This window comes from Phyllobates terribilis, unplaced genomic scaffold (assembly GCF_046119375.1).
Source record: "Phyllobates terribilis strain yellow unplaced genomic scaffold, ASM4611937v1 Scaffold_334__1_contigs__length_2070977, whole genome shotgun sequence".
Classification (NCBI taxonomy): Eukaryota; Metazoa; Chordata; class Amphibia; order Anura; family Dendrobatidae; genus Phyllobates; species Phyllobates terribilis.
Genome location: NW_027363094.1, coordinates 2,027,414 through 2,053,540, shown reverse-complemented (window position 1 = coordinate 2,053,540; position 26,127 = coordinate 2,027,414). Strand labels below are relative to the sequence as shown.

Sequence of the window (26,127 nt, the reverse complement as noted above, 5' to 3'; positions counted from 1 at the left end):
ATAAAGGCTCAGAGCCTATTATGACACGCGCAGCCAGCGTTCCATTGCCACATTCCGTCTACTGCAGGCGGGATACCTGGATGGCTGAATGTCACTGAGAAGCTCACAGAGACCGCCATAAGCAACAGTTTAAAAGAATGCCACAGACTAATCAACCAAACTTTTTGGGTTGGTTTCTCTTTTATAGTCTGCAGGCATTAAATGAAAGAAGTCAGTGTTCCAGCAGAGGGAGACAACGTTTCAGAAAAGGCATTGTAGCAAACCAAAAAAGAAATTTTAAGCGCAGCAGAGTAACCAGCTCACATACCTGTTAGCTCAGGTGAGTTTAAAAGGCTGCTGTTGATAACAAGGGCATTTGCTAAATAGATGGTGTGTGTGCAACAATATACTGAAAGGTCAATTATATTGTGCAGCTTATCTCACCACCTGTAGTTATTTAGGTGAAAGCTCCAAAATGCTTGCCTAATATGTCTGTTTATCCAAAAGGAAGTATAGAGGGAGAGCTAGATAGATAGCATTGCATTACATTACATTACATGGCAATGCAATGCACAGTTGCTGAAGTTGAACCAAAATGAGCTTGTCATCTGGCTTCTGCAACTTTTAACATGAAAAATCCAATGAGGAGAAGAAAAGCAAAGCCAAAGAGTCCATCCCAAAATCCGACAAACAAGCAAAATGAACAAAAAGCATTGAATTCAATTCTTTCTGATTTTAGAAACTGCATTAAAGAAGGGGTGCACCGGTCCTGGAGATACTGCAATACCAGGTCAATGCGTGGAGTGGACAGAGCAAGCTCTTTTTCCATCTCCCTGTTCTAAAAATCCATTTAATATATGGTCCCCAGATAGGGGACGTATCAGATATTAAACTGATAAGAACAGATACTACACTTGATCTTAGCCAAAAGGCCGAGAAGCGATAACCAGAATTGGTTTCCGACTACGGTGCCACCCAAGGATTCTGAAAAGTCCATTTGTGGAGATGGCCACCTGGACTCCCGTTAAGAAGACATGCTGTCAACCTCTAGATCCCTCACATGCCTGCACTTTTCGGCTTGCTGCTGCTGCAATCCACGCGTTTTAGATCTGCATAACTCCACCTCTTTTAGCACAGTACCCTCAACCCCCGGCTGTTCCCACCCGCCTCAACACCGTTGGAAGGGAGGAGAACCAATTAAGGCGGGGGGGGGGGGTGGAACGAGCAGCTGTCTACCCTTAGCAGGAGGGTTGCTGATTAATTACCTCTCCTGCTGCTGCTGCTGCTGGCTGTCCAGCAGCAGACTGAAGGTGGCTGCTGCTGTGCGCAGGTATATAAAGGCTCAGAGCCTATTATGACACGCGCAGCCAGCGTTCCATTGCCACATTCCGTCTACTGCAGGCGGGATACCTGGATGGCTGAATGTCACTGAGAAGCTCACAGAGACCGCCATAAGCAACAGTTTAAAAGAATGCCACAGACTAATCAACCAAACTTTTTGGGTTGGTTTCTCTTTTATAGTCTGCAGGCATTAAATGAAAGAAGTCAGTGTTCCAGCAGAGGGAGACAACGTTTCAGAAAAGGCATTGTAGCAAACCAAAAAAGAAATTTTAAGCGCAGCAGAGTAACCAGCTCACATACCTGTTAGCTCAGGTGAGTTTAAAAGGCTGCTGTTGATAACAAGGGCATTTGCTAAATAGATGGTGTGTGTGCAACAATATACTGAAAGGTCAATTATATTGTGCAGCTTATCTCACCACCTGTAGTTATTTAGGTGAAAGCTCCAAAATGCTTGCCTAATATGTCTGTTTATCCAAAAGGAAGTATAGAGGGAGAGCTAGATAGATAGCATTGCATTACATTACATTACATGGCAATGCAATGCACAGTTGCTGAAGTTGAACCAAAATGAGCTTGTCATCTGGCTTCTGCAACTTTTAACATGAAAAATCCAATGAGGAGAAGAAAAGCAAAGTCAAAGAGTCCATCCCAAAATCCGACAAACAAGCAAAATGAACAAAAAGCATTGAATTCAATTCTTTCTGATTTTAGAAACTGCATTAAAGAAGGGGTGCACCGGTCCTGGAGATACTGCAATACCAGGTCAATGCGTGGAGTGGACAGAGCAAGCTCTTTTTCCATCTCCCTGTTCTAAAAATCCATTTAATATATGGTCCCCAGATAGGGGACGTATCAGATATTAAACTGATAAGAACAGATACTACACTTGATCTTAGCCAAAAGGCCGAGAAGCGATAACCAGAATTGGTTTCCGACTACGGTGCCACCCAAGGATTCTGAAAAGTCCATTTGTGGAGATGGCCACCTGGACTCCCGTTAAGAAGACATGCTGTCAACCTCTAGATCCCTCACATGCCTGCACTTTTCGGCTTGCTGCTGCTGCAATCCACGCGTTTTAGATCTGCATAACTCCACCTCTTTTAGCACAGTACCCTCAACCCCCGGCTGTTCCCACCCGCCTCAACACCGTTGGAAGGGAGGAGAACCAATTAAGGCGGGGGGGGGGGGGTGGAACGAGCAGCTGTCTACCCTTAGCAGGAGGGTTGCTGATTAATTACCTCTCCTGCTGCTGCTGCTGCTGGCTGTCCAGCAGCAGACTGAAGGTGGCTGCTGCTGTGCGCAGGTATATAAAGGCTCAGAGCCTATTATGACACGCGCAGCCAGCGTTCCATTGCCACATTCCGTCTACTGCAGGCGGGATACCTGGATGGCTGAATGTCACTGAGAAGCTCACAGAGACCGCCATAAGCAACAGTTTAAAAGAATGCCACAGACTAATCAACCAAACTTTTTGGGTTGGTTTCTCTTTTATAGTCTGCAGGCATTAAATGAAAGAAGTCAGTGTTCCAGCAGAGGGAGACAACGTTTCAGAAAAGGCATTGTAGCAAACCAAAAAAGAAATTTTAAGCGCAGCAGAGTAACCAGCTCACATACCTGTTAGCTCAGGTGAGTTTAAAAGGCTGCTGTTGATAACAAGGGCATTTGCTAAATAGATGGTGTGTGTGCAACAATATACTGAAAGGTCAATTATATTGTGCAGCTTATCTCACCACCTGTAGTTATTTAGGTGAAAGCTCCAAAATGCTTGCCTAATATGTCTGTTTATCCAAAAGGAAGTATAGAGGGAGAGCTAGATAGATAGCATTGCATTACATTACATTACATGGCAATGCAATGCACAGTTGCTGAAGTTGAACCAAAATGAGCTTGTCATCTGGCTTCTGCAACTTTTAACATGAAAAATCCAATGAGGAGAAGAAAAGCAAAGCCAAAGAGTCCATCCCAAAATCCGACAAACAAGCAAAATGAACAAAAAGCATTGAATTCAATTCTTTCTGATTTTAGAAACTGCATTAAAGAAGGGGTGCACCGGTCCTGGAGATACTGCAATACCAGGTCAATGCGTGGAGTGGACAGAGCAAGCTCTTTTTCCATCTCCCTGTTCTAAAAATCCATTTAATATATGGTCCCCAGATAGGGGACGTATCAGATATTAAACTGATAAGAACAGATACTACACTTGATCTTAGCCAAAAGGCCGAGAAGCGATAACCAGAATTGGTTTCCGACTACGGTGCCACCCAAGGATTCTGAAAAGTCCATTTGTGGAGATGGCCACCTGGACTCCCGTTAAGAAGACATGCTGTCAACCTCTAGATCCCTCACATGCCGCACTTTTCGGCTTGCTGCTGCTGCAATCCACGCGTTTTAGATCTGCATAACTCCACCTCTTTTAGCACAGTACCCTCAACCCCCGGCTGTTCCCACCCGCCTCAACACCGTTGGAAGGGAGGAGAACCAATTAAGGCGGGGGGGGGGGTGGAACGAGCAGCTGTCTACCCTTAGCAGGAGGGTTGCTGATTAATTACCTCTCCTGCTGCTGCTGCTGCTGGCTGTCCAGCAGCAGACTGAAGGTGGCTGCTGCTGTGCGCAGGTATATAAAGGCTCAGAGCCTATTATGACACGTGCAGCCAGCGTTCCATTGCCACATTCCGTCTACTGCAGGCGGGATACCTGGATGGCTGAATGTCACTGAGAAGCTCACAGAGACCGCCATAAGCAACAGTTTAAAAGAATGCCACAGACTAATCAACCAAACTTTTTGGGTTGGTTTCTCTTTTATAGTCTGCAGGCATTAAATGAAAGAAGTCAGTGTTCCAGCAGAGGGAGACAACGTTTCAGAAAAGGCATTGTAGCAAACCAAAAAAGAAATTTTAAGCGCAGCAGAGTAACCAGCTCACATACCTGTTAGCTCAGGTGAGTTTAAAAGGCTGCTGTTGATAACAAGGGCATTTGCTAAATAGATGGTGTGTGTGCAACAATATACTGAAAGGTCAATTATATTGTGCAGCTTATCTCACCACCTGTAGTTATTTAGGTGAAAGCTCCAAAATGCTTGCCTAATATGTCTGTTTATCCAAAAGGAAGTATAGAGGGAGAGCTAGATAGATAGCATTGCATTACATTACATTACATGGCAATGCAATGCACAGTTGCTGAAGTTGAACCAAAATGAGCTTGTCATCTGGCTTCTGCAACTTTTAACATGAAAAATCCAATGAGGAGAAGAAAAGCAAAGCCAAAGAGTCCATCCCAAAATCCGACAAACAAGCAAAATGAACAAAAAGCATTGAATACAATTCTTTCTGATTTTAGAAACTGCATTAAAGAAGGGGTGCACCGGTCCTGGAGATACTGCAATACCAGGTCAATGCGTGGAGTGGACAGAGCAAGCTCTTTTTCCATCTCCCTGTTCTAAAAATCCATTTAATATATGGTCCCCAGATAGGGGACGTATCAGATATTAAACTGATAAGAACAGATACTACACTTGATCTTAGCCAAAAGGCCGAGAAGCGATAACCAGAATTGGTTTCCGACTACGGTGCCACCCAAGGATTCTGAAAAGTCCATTTGTGGAGATGGCCACCTGGACTCCCGTTAAGAAGACATGCTGTCAACCTCTAGATCCCTCACATGCCTGCACTTTTCGGCTTGCTGCTGCTGCAATCCACGCGTTTTAGATCTGCATAACTCCACCTCTTTTAGCACAGTACCCTCAACCCCCGGCTGTTCCCACCCGCCTCAACACCGTTGGAAGGGAGGAGAACCAATTAAGGCGGGGGGGGGGGTGGAACGAGCAGCTGTCTACCCTTAGCAGGAGGGTTGCTGATTAATTACCTCTCCTGCTGCTGCTGCTGCTGGCTGTCCAGCAGCAGACTGAAGGTGGCTGCTGCTGTGCGCAGGTATATAAAGGCTCAGAGCCTATTATGACACGCGCAGCCAGCGTTCCATTGCCACATTCCGTCTACTGCAGGCGGGATACCTGGATGGCTGAATGTCACTGAGAAGCTCACAGAGACCGCCATAAGCAACAGTTTAAAAGAATGCCACAGACTAATCAACCAAACTTTTTGGGTTGGTTTCTCTTTTATAGTCTGCAGGCATTAAATGAAAGAAGGCAGTGTTCCAGCAGAGGGAGACAACGTTTCAGAAAAGGCATTGTAGCAAACCAAAAAAGAAATTTTAAGCGCAGCAGAGTAACCAGCTCACATACCTGTTAGCTCAGGTGAGTTTAAAAGGCTGCTGTTGATAACAAGGGCATTTGCTAAATAGATGGTGTGTGTGCAACAATATACTGAAAGGTCAATTATATTGTGCAGCTTATCTCACCACCTGTAGTTATTTAGGTGAAAGCTCCAAAATGCTTGCCTAATATGTCTGTTTATCCAAAAGGAAGTATAGAGGGAGAGCTAGATAGATAGCATTGCATTACATTACATTACATGGCAATGCAATGCACAGTTGCTGAAGTTGAACCAAAATGAGCTTGTCATCTGGCTTCTGCAACTTTTAACATGAAAAATCCAATGAGGAGAAGAAAAGCAAAGCCAAAGAGTCCATCCCAAAATCCGACAAACAAGCAAAATGAACAAAAAGCATTGAATTCAATTCTTTCTGATTTTAGAAACTGCATTAAAGAAGGGGTGCACCGGTCCTGGAGATACTGCAATACCAGGTCAATGCGTGGAGTGGACAGAGCAAGCTCTTTTTCCATCTCCCTGTTCTAAAAATCCATTTAATATATGGTCCCCAGATAGGGGACGTATCAGATATTAAACTGATAAGAACAGATTTTTTTTTTTTTTCGAAAGCCCGAATTCGTGTACAAAACCCGAGTGCGCTTAAAAAAGTGACAAGTGCCACAAAAAAAGTGCACTAGGATGCTGGTCTTCTTGAAACCCTCTCCAAAAGGAGAAGGGTCCCCCAAACCATTCCCCGTCCCTCCGAGCCAAAAGGCCACAGCGAGGAACAGGGACAAAAAGCCACCTCCAGCCGAAGCCAGAGGCGACCCAATCTTACCCCCAGCACCTGCCCGAGTTCTCACCCGAGCAAGGCACTGGGAGCCAAAGACTGTGCTCCCCTCCCGGAAGAGGGGAGCCAACAACGCTCTCCTCCCAAAAGAGGAGAGCCAGGGGGGTTCAGGGGGGAGCGGAACCTGATGGCCACACACTCCCCCCCTAGACCTGCCAAGAGAGGAACCCGTAAGGGAACCGCATCCCGACAAAATCCTAGTAGGACATGACACACGTGAATAAGTGGACACACAGTGACAAAGAAATTAAATAAATAGTGAAGGTTTCACAGTATAATACTGCCCGGACCTTCGACCGGGAATTGAAAAATTCCCCATCCTAAGGCCAGAAGGCCCGGAATAAGGGTGTGTGCGAAGAAAGAAAATTTGAAGTGCTTGTGCAAATGTGCCATAAACTCAAGTGGGCTTCCCAATCCCAGTGAGTTAAGGCACCCCAGGGTCACCACTCCTGGGGCACTTCACACTTCGGGCTTTCGATCTTCCCCGGCCCAATGGCGTCGATCCTGGGGGGCCATGCTTTCCACCAGATGACTATATTAGCCACCTGGCGTACTAACAAGCGCCTAAACCCCAGTGTGCATAATGTATAAATCTACTAGGGCGGCCAACATCCAAAACCGCCTTTTCGAAAGATACTACACTTGATCTTAGCCAAAAGGCCGAGAAGCGATAACCAGAATTGGTTTCCGACTACGGTGCCACCCAAGGATTCTGAAAAGTCCATTTGTGGAGATGGCCACCTGGACTCCCGTTAAGAAGACATGCTGTCAACCTCTAGATCCCTCACATGCCTGCACTTTTCGGCTTGCTGCTGCTGCAATCCACGCGTTTTAGATCTGCATAACTCCACCTCTTTTAGCACAGTACCCTCAACCCCCGGCTGTTCCCACCCGCCTCAACACCGTTGGAAGGGAGGAGAACCAATTAAGGCGGGGGGGGGGGTGGAACGAGCAGCTGTCTACCCTTAGCAGGAGGGTTGCTGATTAATTACCTCTCCTGCTGCTGCTGCTGCTGGCTGTCCAGCAGCAGACTGAAGGTGGCTGCTGCTGTGCGCAGGTATATAAAGGCTCAGAGCCTATTATGACACGCGCAGCCAGCGTTCCATTGCCACATTCCGTCTACTGCAGGCGGGATACCTGGATGGCTGAATGTCACTGAGAAGCTCACAGAGACCGCCATAAGCAACAGTTTAAAAGAATGCCACAGACTAATCAACCAAACTTTTTGGGTTGGTTTCTCTTTTATAGTCTGCAGGCATTAAATGAAAGAAGTCAGTGTTCCAGCAGAGGGAGACAACGTTTCAGAAAAGGCATTGTAGCAAACCAAAAAAGAAATTTTAAGCGCAGCAGAGTAACCAGCTCACATACCTGTTAGCTCAGGTGAGTTTAAAAGGCTGCTGTTGATAACAAGGGCATTTGCTAAATAGATGGTGTGTGTGCAACAATATACTGAAAGGTCAATTATATTGTGCAGCTTATCTCACCACCTGTAGTTATTTAGGTGAAAGCTCCAAAATGCTTGCCTAATATGTCTGTTTATCCAAAAGGAAGTATAGAGGGAGAGCTAGATAGATAGCATTGCATTACATTACATTACATGGCAATGCAATGCACAGTTGCTGAAGTTGAACCAAAATGAGCTTGTCATCTGGCTTCTGCAACTTTTAACATGAAAAATCCAATGAGGAGAAGAAAAGCAAAGCCAAAGAGTCCATCCCAAAATCCGACAAACAAGCAAAATGAACAAAAAGCATTGAATTCAATTCTTTCTGATTTTAGAAACTGCATTAAAGAAGGGGTGCACCGGTCCTGGAGATACTGCAATACCAGGTCAATGCGTGGAGTGGACAGAGCAAGCTCTTTTTCCATCTCCCTGTTCTAAAAATCCATTTAATATATGGTCCCCAGATAGGGGACGTATCAGATATTAAACTGATAAGAACAGATACTACACTTGATCTTAGCCAAAAGGCCGAGAAGCGATAACCAGAATTGGTTTCCGACTACGGTGCCACCCAAGGATTCTGAAAAGTCCATTTGTGGAGATGGCCACCTGGACTCCCGTTAAGAAGACATGCTGTCAACCTCTAGATCCCTCACATGCCTGCACTTTTCGGCTTGCTGCTGCTGCAATCCACGCGTTTTAGATCTGCATAACTCCACCTCTTTTAGCACAGTACCCTCAACCCCCGGCTGTTCCCACCCGCCTCAACACCGTTGGAAGGGAGGAGAACCAATTAAGGCGGGGGGGGGGGGGGTGGAACGAGCAGCTGTCTACCCGTAGCAGGAGGGTTGCTGATTAATTACCTCTCCTGCTGCTGCTGCTGCTGGCTGTCCAGCAGCAGACTGAAGGTGGCTGCTGCTGTGCGCAGGTATATAAAGGCTCAGAGCCTATTATGACACGCGCAGCCAGCGTTCCATTGCCACATTCCGTCTACTGCAGGCGGGATACCTGGATGGCTGAATGTCACTGAGAAGCTCACAGAGACCGCCATAAGCAACAGTTTAAAAGAATGCCACAGACTAATCAACCAAACTTTTTGGGTTGGTTTCTCTTTTATAGTCTGCAGGCATTAAATGAAAGAAGTCAGTGTTCCAGCAGAGGGAGACAACGTTTCAGAAAAGGCATTGTAGCAAACCAAAAAAGAAATTTTAAGCGCAGCAGAGTAACCAGCTCACATACCTGTTAGCTCAGGTGAGTTTAAAAGGCTGCTGTTGATAACAAGGGCATTTGCTAAATAGATGGTGTGTGTGCAACAATATACTGAAAGGTCAATTATATTGTGCAGCTTATCTCACCACCTGTAGTTATTTAGGTGAAAGCTCCAAAATGCTTGCCTAATATGTCTGTTTATCCAAAAGGAAGTATAGAGGGAGAGCTAGATAGATAGCATTGCATTACATTACATTACATGGCAATGCAATGCACAGTTGCTGAAGTTGAACCAAAATGAGCTTGTCATCTGGCTTCTGCAACTTTTAACATGAAAAATCCAATGAGGAGAAGAAAAGCAAAGCCAAAGAGTCCATCCCAAAATCCGACAAACAAGCAAAATGAACAAAAAGCATTGAATTCAATTCTTTCTGATTTTAGAAACTGCATTAAAGAAGGGGTGCACCGGTCCTGGAGATACTGCAATACCAGGTCAATGCGTGGAGTGGACAGAGCAAGCTCTTTTTCCATCTCCCTGTTCTAAAAATCCATTTAATATATGGTCCCCAGATAGGGGACGTATCAGATATTAAACTGATAAGAACAGATTTTTTTTTTTTTTCGAAAGCCCGAATTCGTGTACAAAACCCGAGTGCGCTTAAAAAAGTGACAAGTGCCACAAAAAAAGTGCACTAGGATGCTGGTCTTCTTGAAACCCTCTCCAAAAGGAGAAGGGTCCCCCAAACCATTCCCCGTCCCTCCGAGCCAAAAGGCCACAGCGAGGAACAGGGACAAAAAGCCACCTCCAGCCGAAGCCAGAGGCGACCCAATCTTACCCCCAGCACCTGCCCGAGTTCTCACCCGAGCAAGGCACTGGGAGCCAAAGACTGTGCTCCCCTCCCGGAAGAGGGGAGCCAACAACGCTCTCCTCCCAAAAGAGGAGAGCCAGGGGGGTTCAGGGGGGAGCGGAACCTGATGGCCACACACTCCCCCCATAGACCTGCCAAGAGAGGAACCCGTAAGGGAACCGCATCCCGACAAAATCCTAGTAGGACATGACACACGTGAATAAGTGGACACACAGTGACAAAGAAATTAAATAAATAGTGAAGGTTTCACAGTATAATACTGCCTGGACCTTCGACCGGGAATTGAAAAATTCCCCATCCTAAGGCCAGAAGGCCCGGAATAAGGGTGTGTGCGAAGAAAGAAAATTTGAAGTGCTTGTGCAAATGTGCCATAAACTCAAGTGGGGTTCCCAATCCCAGTGAGTTAAGGCACCCCAGGGTCACCACTCCTGGGGCACTTCACACTTCGGGCTTTCGATCTTCCCCGGCCCAATGGCGTCGATCCTGGGGGGCCATGCTTTCCACCAGATGACTATATTAGCCACCTGGCGTACTAACAAGCGCCTAAACCCCAGTGTGCATAATGTATCAATCTACAAGGGCGGCCAACATCCAAAACCGCCTTTTCGAAAGATACTACACTTGATCTTAGCCAAAAGGCCGAGAAGCGATAACCAGAATTGGTTTCCGACTACGGTGCCACCCAAGGATTCTGAAAAGTCCATTTGTGGAGATGGCCACCTGGACTCCCGTTAAGAAGACATGCTGTCAACCTCTAGATCCCTCACATGCCTGCACTTTTCGGCTTGCTGCTGCTGCAATCCACGCGTTTTAGATCTGCATAACTCCACCTCTTTTAGCACAGTACCCTCAACCCCCGGCTGTTCCCACCCGCCTCAACACCGTTGGAAGGGAGGAGAACCAATTAAGGCGGGGGGGGGGGTGGAACGAGCAGCTGTCTACCCTTAGCAGGAGGGTTGCTGATTAATTACCTCTCCTGCTGCTGCTGCTGCTGGCTGTCCAGCAGCAGACTGAAGGTGGCTGCTGCTGTGCGCAGGTATATAAAGGCTCAGAGCCTATTATGACACGCGCAGCCAGCGTTCCATTGCCACATTCCGTCTACTGCAGGCGGGATACCTGGATGGCTGAATGTCACTGAGAAGCTCACAGAGACCGCCATAAGCAACAGTTTAAAAGAATGCCACAGACTAATCAACCAAACTTTTTGGGTTGGTTTCTCTTTTATAGTCTGCAGGCATTAAATGAAAGAAGTCAGTGTTCCAGCAGAGGGAGACAACGTTTCAGAAAAGGCATTGTAGCAAACCAAAAAAGAAATTTTAAGCGCAGCAGAGTAACCAGCTCACATACCTGTTAGCTCAGGTGAGTTTAAAAGGCTGCTGTTGATAACAAGGGCATTTGCTAAATAGATGGTGTGTGTGCAACAATATACTGAAAGGTCAATTATATTGTGCAGCTTATCTCACCACCTGTAGTTATTTAGGTGAAAGCTCCAAAATGCTTGCCTAATATGTCTGTTTATCCAAAAGGAAGTATAGAGGGAGAGCTAGATAGATAGCATTGCATTACATTACATTACATGGCAATGCAATGCACAGTTGCTGAAGTTGAACCAAAATGAGCTTGTCATCTGGCTTCTGCAACTTTTAACATGAAAAATCCAATGAGGAGAAGAAAAGCAAAGCCAAAGAGTCCATCCCAAAATCCGACAAACAAGCAAAATGAACAAAAAGCATTGAATTCAATTCTTTCTGATTTTAGAAACTGCATTAAAGAAGGGGTGCACCGGTCCTGGAGATACTGCAATACCAGGTCAATGCGTGGAGTGGACAGAGCAAGCTCTTTTTCCATCTCCCTGTTCTAAAAATCCATTTAATATATGGTCCCCAGATAGGGGACGTATCAGATATTAAACTGATAAGAACAGATACTACACTTGATCTTAGCCAAAAGGCCGAGAAGCGATAACCAGAATTGGTTTCCGACTACGGTGCCACCCAAGGATTCTGAAAAGTCCATTTGTGGAGATGGCCACCTGGACTCCCGTTAAGAAGACATGCTGTCAACCTCTAGATCCCTCACATGCCTGCACTTTTCGGCTTGCTGCTGCTGCAATCCACGCGTTTTAGATCTGCATAACTCCACCTCTTTTAGCACAGTACCCTCAACCCCCGGCTGTTCCCACCCGCCTCAACACCGTTGGACGGGAGGAGAACCAATTAAGGCGGGGGGGGGGGGGTGGAACGAGCAGCTGTCTACCCTTAGCAGGAGGGTTGCTGATTAATTACCTCTCCTGCTGCTGCTGCTGCTGGCTGTCCAGCAGCAGACTGAAGGTGGCTGCTGCTGTGCGCAGGTATATAAAGGCTCAGAGCCTATTATGACACGCGCAGCCAGCGTTCCATTGCCACATTCCGTCTACTGCAGGCGGGATACCTGGATGGCTGAATGTCACTGAGAAGCTCACAGAGACCGCCATAAGCAACAGTTTAAAAGAATGCCACAGACTAATCAACCAAACTTTTTGGGTTGGTTTCTCTTTTATAGTCTGCAGGCATTAAATGAAAGAAGTCAGTGTTCCAGCAGAGGGAGACAACGTTTCAGAAAAGGCATTGTAGCAAACCAAAAAAGAAATTTTAAGCGCAGCAGAGTAACCAGCTCACATACCTGTTAGCTCAGGTGAGTTTAAAAGGCTGCTGTTGATAACAAGGGCATTTGCTAAATAGATGGTGTGTGTGCAACAATATACTGAAAGGTCAATTATATTGTGCAGCTTATCTCACCACCTGTAGTTATTTAGGTGAAAGCTCCAAAATGCTTGCCTAATATGTCTGTTTATCCAAAAGGAAGTATAGAGGGAGAGCTAGATAGATAGCATTGCATTACATTACATTACATGGCAATGCAATGCACAGTTGCTGAAGTTGAACCAAAATGAGCTTGTCATCTGGCTTCTGCAACTTTTAACATGAAAAATCCAATGAGGAGAAGAAAAGCAAAGCCAAAGAGTCCATCCCAAAATCCGACAAACAAGCAAAATGAACAAAAAGCATTGAATTCAATTCTTTCTGATTTTAGAAACTGCATTAAAGAAGGGGTGCACCGGTCCTGGAGATACTGCAATACCAGGTCAATGCGTGGAGTGGACAGAGCAAGCTCTTTTTCCATCTCCCTGTTCTAAAAATCCATTTAATATATGGTCCCCAGATAGGGGACGTATCAGATATTAAACTGATAAGAACAGATTTTTTTTTTTTTTCGAAAGCCCGAATTCGTGTACAAAACCCGAGTGCGCTTAAAAAAGTGACAAGTGCCACAAAAAAAGTGCACTAGGATGCTGGTCTTCTTGAAACCCTCTCCAAAAGGAGAAGGGTCCCCCAAACCATTCCCCGTCCCTCCGAGCCAAAAGGCCACAGCGAGGAACAGGGACAAAAAGCCACCTCCAGCCGAAGCCAGAGGCGACCCAATCTTACCCCCAGCACCTGCCCGAGTTCTCACCCGAGCAAGGCACTGGGAGCCAAAGACTGTGCTCCCCTCCCGGAAGAGGGGAGCCAACAACGCTCTCCTCCCAAAAGAGGAGAGCCAGGGGGGTTCAGGGGGGAGCGGAACCTGATGGCCACACACTCCCCCCCTAGGCCTGCCAAGAGAGGAACCCGTAAGGGAACCGCATCCCGACAAAATCCTAGTAGGACATGACACACGTGAATAAGTGGACACACAGTGACAAAGAAATTAAATAAATAGTGAAGGTTTCACAGTATAATACTGCCCGGACCTTCGACCGGGAATTGAAAAATTCCCCATCCTAAGGCCAGAAGGCCCGGAATAAGGGTGTGTGCGAAGAAAGAAAATTTGAAGTGCTTGTGCAAATGTGCCATAAACTCAAGTGGGGTTCCCAATCCCAGTGAGTTAAGGCACCCCAGGGTCACCACTCCTGGGGCACTTCACACTTCGGGCTTTCGATCTTCCCCGGCCCAATGGCGTCGATCCTGGGGGGCCATGCTTTCCACCAGATGACTATATTAGCCACCTGGCGTACTAACAAGCGCCTAAACCCCAGTGTGCATAATGTATCAATCTACTAGGGCGGCCAACATCCAAAACCGCCTTTTCGAAAGATACTACACTTGATCTTAGCCAAAAGGCCGAGAAGCGATAACCAGAATTGGTTTCCGACTACGGTGCCACCCAAGGATTCTGAAAAGTCCATTTGTGGAGATGGCCACCTGGACTCCCGTTAAGAAGACATGCTGTCAACCTCTAGATCCCTCACATGCCTGCACTTTTCGGCTTGCTGCTGCTGCAATCCACGCGTTTTAGATCTGCATAACTCCACCTCTTTTAGCACAGTACCCTCAACCCCCGGCTGTTCCCACCCGCCTCAACACCGTTGGAAGGGAGGAGAACCAATTAAGGCGGGGGGGGGGTGGAACGAGCAGCTGTCTACCCTTAGCAGGAGGGTTGCTGATTAATTACCTCTCCTGCTGCTGCTGCTGCTGGCTGTCCAGCAGCAGACTGAAGGTGGCTGCTGCTGTGCGCAGGTATATAAAGGCTCAGAGCCTATTATGACACGCGCAGCCAGCGTTCCATTGCCACATTCCGTCTACTGCAGGCGGGATACCTGGATGGCTGAATGTCACTGAGAAGCTCACAGAGACCGCCATAAGCAACAGTTTAAAAGAATGCCACAGACTAATCAACCAAACTTTTTGGGTTGGTTTCTCTTTTATAGTCTGCAGGCATTAAATGAAAGAAGTCAGTGTTCCAGCAGAGGGAGACAACGTTTCAGAAAAGGCATTGTAGCAAACCAAAAAAGAAATTTTAAGCGCAGCAGAGTAACCAGCTCACATACCTGTTAGCTCAGGTGAGTTTAAAAGGCTGCTGTTGATAACAAGGGCATTTGCTAAATAGATGGTGTGTGTGCAACAATATACTGAAAGGTCAATTATATTGTGCAGCTTATCTCACCACCTGTAGTTATTTAGGTGAAAGCTCCAAAATGCTTGCCTAATATGTCTGTTTATCCAAAAGGAAGTATAGAGGGAGAGCTAGATAGATAGCATTGCATTACATTACATTACATGGCAATGCAATGCACAGTTGCTGAAGTTGAACCAAAATGAGCTTGTCATCTGGCTTCTGCAACTTTTAACATGAAAAATCCAATGAGGAGAAGAAAAGCAAAGCCAAAGAGTCCATCCCAAAATCCGACAAACAAGCAAAATGAACAAAAAGCATTGAATTCAATTCTTTCTGATTTTAGAAACTGCATTAAAGAAGGGGTGCACCGGTCCTGGAGATACTGCAATACCAGGTCAATGCGTGGAGTGGACAGAGCAAGCTCTTTTTCCATCTCCCTGTTCTAAAAATCCATTTAATATATGGTCCCCAGATAGGGGACGTATCAGATATTAAACTGATAAGAACAGATACTACACTTGATCTTAGCCAAAAGGCCGAGAAGCGATAACCAGAATTGGTTTCCGACTACGGTGCCACCCAAGGATTCTGAAAAGTCCCTTTGTGGAGATGGCCACCTGGACTCCCGTTAAGAAGACATGCTGTCAACCTCTAGATCCCTCACATGCCTGCACTTTTCGGCTTGCTGCTGCTGCAATCCACGCGTTTTAGATCTGCATAACTCCACCTCTTTTAGCACAGTACCCTCAACCCCCGGCTGTTCCCACCCGCCTCAACACCGTTGGAAGGGAGGAGAACCAATTAAGGCGGGGGGGGGGGGGAACGAGCAGCTGTCTACCCTTAGCAGGAGGGTTGCTGATTAATTACCTCTCCTGCTGCTGCTGCTGCTGGCTGTCCAGCAGCAGACTGAAGGTGGCTGCTGCTGTGCGCAGGTATATAAAGGCTCAGAGCCTATTATGACACGCGCAGCCAGCGTTCCATTGCCACATTCCGTCTACTGCAGGCGGGATACCTGGATGGCTGAATGTCACTGAGAAGCTCACAGAGACCGCCATAAGCAACAGTTTAAAAGAATGCCACAGACTAATCAACCAAACTTTTTGGGTTGGTTTCTCTTTTATAGTCTGCAGGCATTAAATGAAAGAAGTCAGTGTTCCAGCAGAGGGAGACAACGTTTCAGAAAAGGCATTGTAGCAAACCAAAAAAGAAATTTTAAGCGCAGCAGAGTAACCAGCTCACATACCTGTTAGCTCAGGTGAGTTTAAAAGGCTGCTGTTGATAACAAGGGCATTTGCTAAATAGATGGTGTGTGTGCAACAATATACTGAAAGGTCAATTATATTGTGCAGCTTATCTCACCACCTGTAGTTATTTAGGTGAAAGCTCCAAAATGCTTGCCTAATATGTCTGTTTATCCAAAAGGAAGTATAGAGGGAGAGCTAGATAGATAGCATTGCATTACATTACATTACATGGCAATGCAATGCACAGTTGCTGAAGTTGAACCAAAATGAGCTTGTCATCTGGCTTCTGCAACTTTTAACATGAAAAATCCAATGAGGAGAAGAAAAGCAAAGCCAAAGAGTCGATCCCAAAATCCGACAAACAAGCAAAATGAACAAAAAGCATTGAATTCAATTCTTTCTGATTTTTGAAACTGCATTAAAGAAGGGGTGCACCGGTCCTGGAGATACTGCAATACCAGGTCAATGCGTGGAGTGGACAGAGCAAGCTCTTTTTCCATCTCCCTGTTCTAAAAATCCATTTAATATATGGTCCCCAGATAGGGGACGTATCAGATATTAAACTGATAAGAACAGATACTACACTTGATCTTAGCCAAAAGGCCGAGAAGCGATAACCAGAATTGGTTTCCGACTACGGTGCCACCCAAGGATTCTGAAAAGTCCATTTGTGGAGATGGCCACCTGGACTCCCGTTAAGAAGACATGCTGTCAACCTCTAGATCCCTCACATGCCTGCACTTTTCGGCTTGCTGCTGCTGCAATCCACGCGTTTTAGATCTGCATAACTCCACCTCTTTTAGCACAGTACCCTCAACCCCCGGCTGTTCCCACCCGCCTCAACACCGTTGGAAGGGAGGAGAACCAATTAAGGCGGGGGGGGTGGAACGAGCAGCTGTCTACCCTTAGCAGGAGGGTTGCTGATTAATTACCTCTCCTGCTGCTGCTGCTGGCTGTCCAGCAGCAGACTGAAGGTGGCTGCTGCTGTGCGCAGGTATATAAAGGCTCAGAGCCTATTATGACACGCGCAGCCAGCGTTCCATTGCCACATTCCGTCTACTGCAGGCGGGATACCTGGATGGCTGAATGTCACTGAGAAGCTCACAGAGACCGCCATAAGCAACAGTTTAAAAGAATGCCACAGACTAATCAACCAAACTTTTTGGGTTGGTTTCTCTTTTATAGTCTGCAGGCATTAAATGAAAGAAGTCAGTGTTCCAGCAGAGGGAGACAACGTTTCAGAAAAGGCATTGTAGCAAACCAAAAAAGAAATTTTAAGCGCAGCAGAGTAACCAGCTCACATACCTGTTAGCTCAGGTGAGTTTAAAAGGCTGCTGTTGATAACAAGGGCATTTGCTAAATAGATGGTGTGTGTGCAACAATACACTGAAAGGTCAATTATATTGTGCAGCTTATCTCACCACCTGTAGTTATTTAGGTGAAAGCTCCAAAATGCTTGCCTAATATGTCTGTTTATCCAAAAGGAAGTATAGAGGGAGAGCTAGATAGATAGCATTGCATTACATTACATTACATGGCAATGCAATGCACAGTTGCTGAAGTTGAACCAAAATGAGCTTGTCATCTGGCTTCTGCAACTTTTAACATGAAAAATCCAATGAGGAGAAGAAAAGCAAAGCCAAAGAGTCCATCCCAAAATCCGACAAACAAGCAAAATGAACAAAAAGCATTGAATTCAATTCTTTCTGATTTTAGAAACTGCATTAAAGAAGGGGTGCACCGGTCCTGGAGATACTGCAATACCAGGTCAATGCGTGGAGTGGACAGAGCAAGCTCTTTTTCCATCTCCCTGTTCTAAAAATCCATTTAATATATGGTCCCCAGATAGGGGACGTATCAGATATTAAACTGATAAGAACAGATTTTTTGATTGAATATATCTTTTATTAGCACAAAAAATAAGTTAACAGACAGTGTACAGTGCCGCAGCCCAGTACACACAGAATTCTACATCATATTTACATAGCATGAGGATACGACGCACTAACTAGACACATCACACCCCTATGCTACACAAAACACTCAATCTGAAAGAAAAAGCATGTCAATCAATACAGTACGACGAACCGTGATAAGGGATGGGGATTGGAAAAAAGGGGATGGGGAGGGGAAAATCACAGGCCCGAAGCTTTATTGAAAGACAAGACACATAAGGGGAGAGGGGGAGGAGGGGTTTAGTCCTCATCCTCGTCCTCCGGACCGTCCACGATGGAATAGTCTCTGAGCAGGCTGTGGATCAGCCTGCGGCAGTCCTGGATGGACATCCTCTCCCTCCTCAAGATGAGCCGGTTCCTGGCAACCCAAACGGCATCCTTGAAGCAGTTCATAAGGCGCCAAGCCTCCTGGATGGCTCCGACGGTATAAACCCCAGGGAAGAGTCCGTAAAGCACAGAATGGTGCGATAGGCTCGCCCTGGGGACAGAGTTTCTCAGGTCGTCCTCAAGGGCAGTCAACAGGCGCTGTGCAAATCCGCAGTCCCAAAAAGTGTGCAAAGATGTTTCCTCCACGAAGGGGCACCTTGGGCAGTACCGGGTCTTGCACAGGTTCCGGGCATGCATGAATGACCGGACGGGCAGTCCGCCCTGAATCGCCATCCACGACAAGTCCTTGTGCCCGTTGGTCAGCCTGTCAGACGACACATTTGTCCACACAGTCTCCAGCGTGTCCTGGTGAAGTCCTGTGATGTTCTCCATGTCATCCTTGGCTCTGATGAGCTTGTGGATAGTTTTGGGCTTCCACAAGTCGGGCTTGAGTCCCTCCAGTTGATGTTCCCCCACAAATCGAACGACGTCTCCGTAGAACCATGGCGTCGTCCAGTTGTAGGGGAAGGAGCTGTCCCACTTGTCCCAGCCGAGTCGCCTCCAAAGAGGAAGCAGGAAGAAGCGAGACATGGACCTGCCCGCGGAGCCATTCTTGACTTGCAAAGTCCGGCGGACACAATCACACACAAAAGAGGATCGCAGGAGGGTGGGGATATCTGGAACGCCCTTCCCACCCTTGCGAGGCTCCTTGTACATGACGGCCCGCCTGACTCTGTCCATCTTGGATCCCCAGACAAAGTGAAACACTGTCCTGGTAATGGCCCTGCACACAGTGACGTGTGGGGGCCAGGCCTGCGCCGTGTACTGCAAGACGGGCAGGACCTCATTACGCAGGACGAGTGCCTTACCCTCACAAGTGAGGTGTCTGAGGCTCCAGAGTCCGATCCGTTGCTTCACCTTGGCCAAGCGTTCTTGCCAGGACTTGAGGGCCGCTCCTTCCTTCCCGAACCAGACTCCCAGCACCTTGAGGAAATCCGGTTGAATGTTGAAGGGGAAGGGGGCGGAGGAGGCCGGCTGCCAATCCCCGAAGAGCATGGCTTCCGACTTCCTGCAGTTGACTTTGGCCCCTGAAGCCCGGCCGAACCTCTCACACGTCTGGACGAGGGCGTCGACTGAACCACGATCAGCGCAGAAGACGGTGACGTCGTCCATGTAGAGCGAGCACTTGACCTCGTGTCGTCCCGGACCCGGTGCGGTGATCCCTCTGATCTCTCCATTCTGCCGGATAGCCTCTGCGAAGAGTTCTATAACACAAACAAAAAGAAGAGGTGATAGAGGGCAGCCTTGTCTGACCCCAGAGAGGACAGGGAAGGGGTCAGTCTTCCAGCCGTTCACCAACACCGAGCTGTGGATATCAAAATACATCAGACGGACATACGAACAAAACATGTTACCCAAACCTAACCGGTGCAGAGCTCGGCCCATGAACTCGTGGGAAACCCGGTCGAAGGCCTTCTCCTGATCCAAGGAGACCAGGGCCGCGTGTGCGCGGCGGACCTTGATGTACTCGACCGTGTCCCGCACGAGAGCGAGGCTGTCTGCGATGCGACGTCCAGGGATGCCGCAGGTCTGGTCCGGGTGGATGATCCGTCCGATGACCGTCTTAAGTCGTGTCGCCATCGTCTTGGCCAGGATCTTGTAGTCCACGTTGAGCAGAGTGATGGGACGCCAATTCCTCAGGTCGCACCTCTCTCCCTTCCGCTTGTACAGGATCGTGACCATTCCTTCCCTCAAAGATGGAGGCATTCTACCCTCCACCACCATCTCCTCGTACAGGTCCAACAGGTCCGGACAGATGAGGTCTCCCAGCGCTACATAGAGCTCCGCTGGAAGACCATCACTGCCCGGCGTCCTGCCGGTCCTAAAGGATTTAGCGGCAGAGAGCAATTCGCCCACCATCAGAGGTTTGTAAAAGGCTGCCGTGCCTGCAGGATCAAGATGGTTAGTGATACCTGACAGGAACTTATCAGCAGCGTCGGGGTCGGTAGTCTTGTGGGAGTAGAGTTCGCTGTAGAAGTCGCTGACGACCCTCATCACGTCCTCCTTCCCACGTCGCATGTTTCCGCTCTCGTCTCGCAGCTCGTTCAGGGGCGTGTGACCGGCATGAAGTTTCCTGAAAAAGAATGAGTTACATTTCTCACCCTTCTCCAGATTCTCCACTTTGGAACGGAAGACGATTCGCTTGGACTCCTCCTCAAAGTGCCTTTTCAGGCTCTTCTTGGTCTCCTCCAGCTCCTCCCTCACGTCCCAGCCGCAGTGAAGAAGGTCCTGCAGCGACCGCAGCTCGCGCTGCAGCCCTCTGAAGTCCCTCCTCTTCTCACACGCCTGTTGTCGACCCTTGGCCTGAAAGAAACAGCGAAACTCAAGTTTAACATATTCCCACCAATCAGAGACTGTTTGGAAGCTACCCTTGTAGGACTGCCACATTGTGTAGGCTGCTCTCAGCTCCTCCACGACTTCATCCTGAGCCAGCAGAGCACAATTCAGCTTCCAGGAGCCGGGGCCGGACGGAAAACCGTCGCCGAGGACACCTTGTAAGTGAATGGCTCTGTGGTCGGAGAAGAAGCAGGGGACCATCGAGTGCCTACTCTGCCTGACTGCCCGAGAGGTGAACACAAAGTCAATCCTGGAGCAGAGTGAGCCATCGGGTCGGCTCCACGAATAGTTCGTGGAGCCTCTCCCCATGGAGCCCACCACGTCCTGAAGAGAGGCCTCGGTTACCATCTCGATGAGCAGCTTGGACGTGATGTCCAACTTGGCAGATGTGCCAGAACTACGACCATCCTCCTCGATGGGACAGTTGAAATCCCCGGCCATCACTAAGGTCCTGGTGGTGGCAAGCTGAAGCCGCAGGGTCTGGAAAAGCTCCAAACGCTCATTCTTCAGTGGGGACGCATACATGTTGATGAACCTGACAGGTTCTCCCGCCCAGTTGCCATCTACAAGAGCCCTGCCGCAGATGAGCTCCTGGACGGACTCAAGCGTGAATGCGCCCCCCCTGATCAGAATTGCGACCCCCGCAGACTTGCAGTCACCCCCACCGGACCAGTAGGATGGACCGTGGGACCACTCCCTGGCCAGATGTTTGAAGGACCTAGAGGAGGGAAGGGAACATTCCTGCAACATATAAACATCACACAACTGGGAAGTAAGGAAGGCATAAATAGTCTGACGTCTGAACTTGTCCTTGATGCTCCTGACATTAATGGAAAATAAGTTAATATTAGCCATCATGTAGGGAAAAAAGAAAAAGTTAGCGCAGGCAATACACCTTAGTTACCACTCCGGTCGGGTGGTCCCTCGTCGGTGTTGACTGCTGGTGACGGGATCACCAGCAGACCCTCTTCCTCCATCTGGTCAAGCAGCGCGGCCTCGATCTCGGCGACCACCAGTTCCTCCTCTTCTGGCTCGGCCACCAGGGTCTCAACCATGTGCTCCATCTCTTCTGGCTCAGGGAGGGTATCCTCCTTTTCGCCTACGAAATCCAGAATCTTCTTTTTGGAGGATTCAGTAGCAGGGCTGTCCTCCACCTTCCTCTTTCCCCGGGTTGGAACTGGGGAGACAAGACGGGGAAAATCCTCCTCGGAATAGATAGCGGCGGGTGGAGGAAAGGTTAATTCCACCGCTACCATGGTCTGGGGAGGGAGAGTGGCTGCCGGGGCAGGGGAAAGGACACCTGCTGAGGAGTAGGGGAAGGAGGAAGAGGAAGTGGAATCCTCAGCAGGGGTGGCCGGGGTGGGGGGGGATTGGACGGGGGTGGCAGGGGGAGGGATCGAGAGAGGGGTGACAGAACTCTTACCCTCCTTTGACTTTTTCTTCTGCTTCGGAGCTGCTGGGACCGTCGCTGGGGCTTTGGCCACCGACTCCTTGACCGCTTTGGCCTTGGTCGTCTCGGCCTTGGCTGCTGGGGCCTTGGTCGTCGCGTCCTTGACCTTCACAGGCCTGGTCGTCGGGGCCTTGTCCTCCGGAGCTGGGGTCGTCGCAACCACCGATGCCCAGGATCTCTCACGCTTGGGGCAATCCTTGTACAGATGAGCCGCCAGCCCACACAGGTTGCAGGACGTCTTCTTCGGGCAGTCCTTCGAGCTGTGTCCCGTCACTCGACAAATCCTGCAGGCATCCTCCTTGCAGTGCTTCATCTCGTGGCCGTTCTTGCCGCATCTCCTGCAGTTCCGCGGCATGTCCGGGTAATAGATGAGGCCGTAGGAGTTGCCCAGGGAGAATGTCGGGGGCAGGTGCCGAAGTCCGTCTGAGTACGCCAGGTCCCTGTGAAGTCTAACGGTCACCGACCACTTACCTGTCCAGAAGCCGAGTCCATTCAGGATGTGAGAGGGTTCCTTCACAACCAAACAGAAGCGTCTCAGGAAGGTACAGATGTCTTGGCCTGGGGTGTGCGGGTTGCGCATGGAGACCGTGATCCTCCTTTCGTCCCTCTGGATAGGGCAGCTACCTGTAAAGGCAGAGAAAGAATTATCCGGTCCTTTTGCGCTTACCATTTCCCAGAACCTCCTGCAGGTGTTCACAGTGGCGAAGGTGACGAAGAAGATCCCCGTCAAGAAGGTCTGGATGCTGAGGGTGTCCGACCTGGAGAAGCCTCGATCCAGAAGCATCTTCTGGCAGAACACGTCCGAGGACATGTCCGGCACCCTCCCATCCACTTCCTTCAGCTTCAGGGCCACCGTCTGCCGCATCCATGGCTCCAGGGCTGGAGCTTCATGGCGGGGCTTCTGGGGTCCCTTCTGCTGGCCAGTCGTGGAGGCAGAGTCCTTGGGGTCAGAATCGGCTCCTGGCTGGGCCCTCCTGGCTGTCCCCTGCTCCAGGTTCTTCTTTTCGGCCTTCCTCGCAGCGCTTGCCATGGCTTTCCTCCTGCAGTTACTTCTTGGAGCTGGATCTGGAACTCTTCCCGGAATGGGTGGAGCTATGCAGATTCTTCTCCCGTCGTGTTCTGGACAAATTCCCCGAAAGGTCTTTGTCTCGATGATTTTCTTCCTCGAAGATTCCACAGGACAGCCCGATTCTTCTCCGAGTCTTCGTCTTCTTCTGGATTCTTTAGAGCTTCTTCCTCCCACCGATATCCGCCTTCCTTCTCCGATGTCAGCTGGGCTCCGAAGCTCTTCTCCTTCCGAGTTCGATCGCTCTCGTCAAGTGTAGATCGTAGCTCTTGTGTTCTTAAAAGAACAGATACTACACTTGATCTTAGCCAAAAGGCCGAGAAGCGATAACCAGAATTGGTTTCCGACTACGGTGCCACCCAAGGATTCTGAAAAGTCCATTTGTGGAGATGGCCACCTGGACTCCCGTTAAGAAGACATGCTGTCAACCTCTAGATCCCTCACATGCCTGCACTTTTCGGCTTGCTGCTGCTGCAATCCACGCGTTTTAGATCTGCATAACTCCACCTCTTTTAGCACAGTACCCTCAACCCCCGGCTGTTCCCACCCGCCTCAACACCGTTGGAAGGGAGGAGAACCAATTAAGGCGGGGGGGGGGTGGAACGAGCAGCTGTCTACCCTTAGCAGGAGGGTTGCTGATTAATTACCTCTCCTGCTGCTGCTGCTGGCTGTCCAGCAGCAGACTGAAGGTGGCTGCTGCTGTGCGCAGGTATATAAAGGCTCAGAGCCCATTTTGACACGCGCAGCCAGCGTTCCATTGCCACATTCCGTCTACTGCAGGCGGGATACCTGGATGGCTGAATGTCACTGAGAAGCTCACAGAGACCGCCATAAGCAACAGTTTAAAAGAATGCCACAGACTAATCAACCAAACTTTTTGGGTTGGTTTCTCTTTTATAGTCTGCAGGCATTAAATGAAAGAAGTCAGTGTTCCAGCAGAGGGAGACAACGTTTCAGAAAAGGCATTGTAGCAAACCAAAAAAGAAATTTTAAGCGCAGCAGAGTAACCAGCTCACATACCTGTTAGCTCAGGTGAGTTTAAAAGGCTGCTGTTGATAACAAGGGCATTTGCTAAATAGATGGTGTGTGTGCAACAATATACTGAAAGGTCAATTATATTGTGCAGCTTATCTCACCACCTGTAGTTATTTAGGTGAAAGCTCCAAAATGCTTGCCTAATATGTCTGTTTATCCAAAAGGAAGTATAGAGGGAGAGCTAGATAGATAGCATTGCATTACATTACATTACATGGCAATGCAATGCACAGTTGCTGAAGTTGAACCAAAATGAGCTTGTCATCTGGCTTCTGCAACTTTTAACATGAAAAATCCAATGAGGAGAAGAAAAGCAAAGCCAAAGAGTCCATCCCAAAATCCGACAAACAAGCAAAATGAACAAAAAGCATTGAATTCAATTCTTTCTGATTTTAGAAACTGCATTAAAGAAGGGGTGCACCGGTCCTGGAGATACTACAATACCAGGTCAATGCGTGGAGTGGACAGAGCAAGCTCTTTTTCCATCTCCCTGTTCTAAAAATCCATTTAATATATGGTCCCAAGATAGGGGACGTATCAGATATTAAACTGATAAGAACAGATTTTTTTTTTTTTTTTTTCATCGAAAGCCCGAATTCGTGTACAAAACCCGAGTGCGCTTAAAAAAGTGACAAGTGCCACAAAAAAAGTGCACTAGGATGCTGGTCTTCTTGAAACCCTCTCCAAAAGGAGAAGGGTCCCCCAAACCATTCCCCGTCCCTCCGAGCCAAAAGGCCACAGCGAGGAACAGGGACAAAAAGCCACCTCCAGCCGAAGCCAGAGGCGACCCAATCTTACCCCCAGCACCTGCCCGAGTTCTCACCCGAGCAAGGCACTGGGAGCCAAAGACTGTGCTCCCCTCCCGGAAGAGGGGAGCCAACAACGCTCTCCTCCCGAAAGAGGAGAGCCAGGGGGGTTCAGGGGGGAGCGGAATCTGATGGCCACACACTCCCCCCCTAGACCTGCCAAGAGAGGAACCCGTAAGGGAACCGCATCCCGACAAAATCCTAGTAGGACGTGACACACGTGAATAAGTGGACACACAGTGACAAAGAAATTAAATAAATAGTGAAGGTTTCACAGTATAATACTGCCCGGACCTTCGACCGGGAATTGAAAAATTCCCCATCCTAAGGCCAGAAGGCCCGGAATAAGGGTGTGTGCGAAGAAAGAAAATTTGAAGTGCTTGTGCAAATGTGCCATAAACTCAAGTGGGGTTCCCAATCCCAGTGAGTTAAGGCACCCCAGGGTCACCACTCCTGGGGCACTTCACACTTCGGGCTTTCGATCTTCCCCGGCCCAATGGCGTCGATCCTGGGGGGCCATGCTTTCCACCAGATGACTATATTAGCCACCTGGCGTACTAACAAGCGCCTAAACCCCAGTGTGCATAATGTATCAATCTACTAGGGCGGCCAACATCCAAAACCGCCTTTTCGAAAGATACTACACTTGATCTTAGCCAAAAGGCCGAGAAGCGATAACCAGAATTGGTTTCCGACTACGGTGCCACCCAAGGATTCTGAAAAGTCCATTTGTGGAGATGGCCACCTGGACTCCCGTTAAGAAGACATGCTGTCAACCTCTAGATCCCTCACATGCCTGCACTTTTCGGCTTGCTGCTGCTGCAATCCACGCGTTTTAGATCTGCATAACTCCACCTCTTTTAGCACAGTACCCTCAACCCCCGGCTGTTCCCACCCGCCTCAACACCGTTGGAAGGGAGGAGAACCAATTAAGGCGGGGGGGGGGTGGAACGAGCAGCTGTCTACCCTTAGCAGGAGGGTTGCTGATTAATTACCT

The 26,127-nt window shown here is 48.5% G+C and overlaps 13 non-coding genes and 5 pseudogenes across 13 annotated transcripts; all 18 read right to left on the bottom strand.

Moving 5' to 3' along the window:
- Window positions 1-732: 732 nt before the first annotated feature.
- Window positions 733-923, bottom strand: LOC141221709 (U2 spliceosomal RNA). Its single transcript, XR_012289671.1, has one exon. It is a non-coding gene; the product is annotated as a U2 spliceosomal RNA (small nuclear RNA).
- A 1,122-nt stretch (window positions 924-2,045) lies between these two features.
- LOC141221708 (U2 spliceosomal RNA) lies at window positions 2,046-2,236 on the bottom strand. Its single transcript, XR_012289670.1, has one exon. It is a non-coding gene; the product is annotated as a U2 spliceosomal RNA (small nuclear RNA).
- A 1,123-nt stretch (window positions 2,237-3,359) lies between these two features.
- LOC141221707 (U2 spliceosomal RNA) lies at window positions 3,360-3,550 on the bottom strand. Its single transcript, XR_012289669.1, has one exon. It is a non-coding gene; the product is annotated as a U2 spliceosomal RNA (small nuclear RNA).
- A 1,120-nt stretch (window positions 3,551-4,670) lies between these two features.
- On the bottom strand, window positions 4,671-4,861 carry LOC141221706 (U2 spliceosomal RNA). Its single transcript, XR_012289668.1, has one exon. It is a non-coding gene; the product is annotated as a U2 spliceosomal RNA (small nuclear RNA).
- Window positions 4,862-5,982: 1,121 nt separating this feature from the next.
- Window positions 5,983-6,166, bottom strand: LOC141221755 (U2 spliceosomal RNA). Its single transcript, XR_012289714.1, has one exon. It is a non-coding gene; the product is annotated as a U2 spliceosomal RNA (small nuclear RNA).
- Window positions 6,167-6,955: 789 nt separating this feature from the next.
- LOC141221768 (U2 spliceosomal RNA) lies at window positions 6,956-7,047 on the bottom strand (annotated as a pseudogene).
- Window positions 7,048-8,168: 1,121 nt separating this feature from the next.
- Window positions 8,169-8,359, bottom strand: LOC141221705 (U2 spliceosomal RNA). Its single transcript, XR_012289667.1, has one exon. It is a non-coding gene; the product is annotated as a U2 spliceosomal RNA (small nuclear RNA).
- Window positions 8,360-9,483: 1,124 nt separating this feature from the next.
- On the bottom strand, window positions 9,484-9,667 carry LOC141221754 (U2 spliceosomal RNA). Its single transcript, XR_012289713.1, has one exon. It is a non-coding gene; the product is annotated as a U2 spliceosomal RNA (small nuclear RNA).
- Window positions 9,668-10,456: 789 nt separating this feature from the next.
- Window positions 10,457-10,548, bottom strand: LOC141221769 (U2 spliceosomal RNA; annotated as a pseudogene).
- A 1,121-nt stretch (window positions 10,549-11,669) lies between these two features.
- LOC141221704 (U2 spliceosomal RNA) lies at window positions 11,670-11,860 on the bottom strand. The gene has a single exon (XR_012289666.1). It is a non-coding gene; the product is annotated as a U2 spliceosomal RNA (small nuclear RNA).
- Window positions 11,861-12,983: 1,123 nt separating this feature from the next.
- On the bottom strand, window positions 12,984-13,167 carry LOC141221753 (U2 spliceosomal RNA). The gene has a single exon (XR_012289712.1). It is a non-coding gene; the product is annotated as a U2 spliceosomal RNA (small nuclear RNA).
- A 789-nt stretch (window positions 13,168-13,956) lies between these two features.
- LOC141221773 (U2 spliceosomal RNA) lies at window positions 13,957-14,048 on the bottom strand (annotated as a pseudogene).
- Window positions 14,049-15,168: 1,120 nt separating this feature from the next.
- Window positions 15,169-15,359, bottom strand: LOC141221702 (U2 spliceosomal RNA). The gene has a single exon (XR_012289664.1). It is a non-coding gene; the product is annotated as a U2 spliceosomal RNA (small nuclear RNA).
- Window positions 15,360-16,479: 1,120 nt separating this feature from the next.
- LOC141221701 (U2 spliceosomal RNA) lies at window positions 16,480-16,670 on the bottom strand. Its single transcript, XR_012289663.1, has one exon. It is a non-coding gene; the product is annotated as a U2 spliceosomal RNA (small nuclear RNA).
- Window positions 16,671-17,785: 1,115 nt separating this feature from the next.
- LOC141221746 (U2 spliceosomal RNA) lies at window positions 17,786-17,978 on the bottom strand. The gene has a single exon (XR_012289706.1). It is a non-coding gene; the product is annotated as a U2 spliceosomal RNA (small nuclear RNA).
- Window positions 17,979-23,539: 5,561 nt separating this feature from the next.
- LOC141221764 (U2 spliceosomal RNA) lies at window positions 23,540-23,617 on the bottom strand (annotated as a pseudogene).
- Window positions 23,618-24,734: 1,117 nt separating this feature from the next.
- LOC141221759 (U2 spliceosomal RNA) lies at window positions 24,735-24,920 on the bottom strand. Its single transcript, XR_012289716.1, has one exon. It is a non-coding gene; the product is annotated as a U2 spliceosomal RNA (small nuclear RNA).
- Window positions 24,921-25,714: 794 nt separating this feature from the next.
- Window positions 25,715-25,806, bottom strand: LOC141221771 (U2 spliceosomal RNA; annotated as a pseudogene).
- Between the last annotated feature and the right edge of the window lie 321 nt (window positions 25,807-26,127).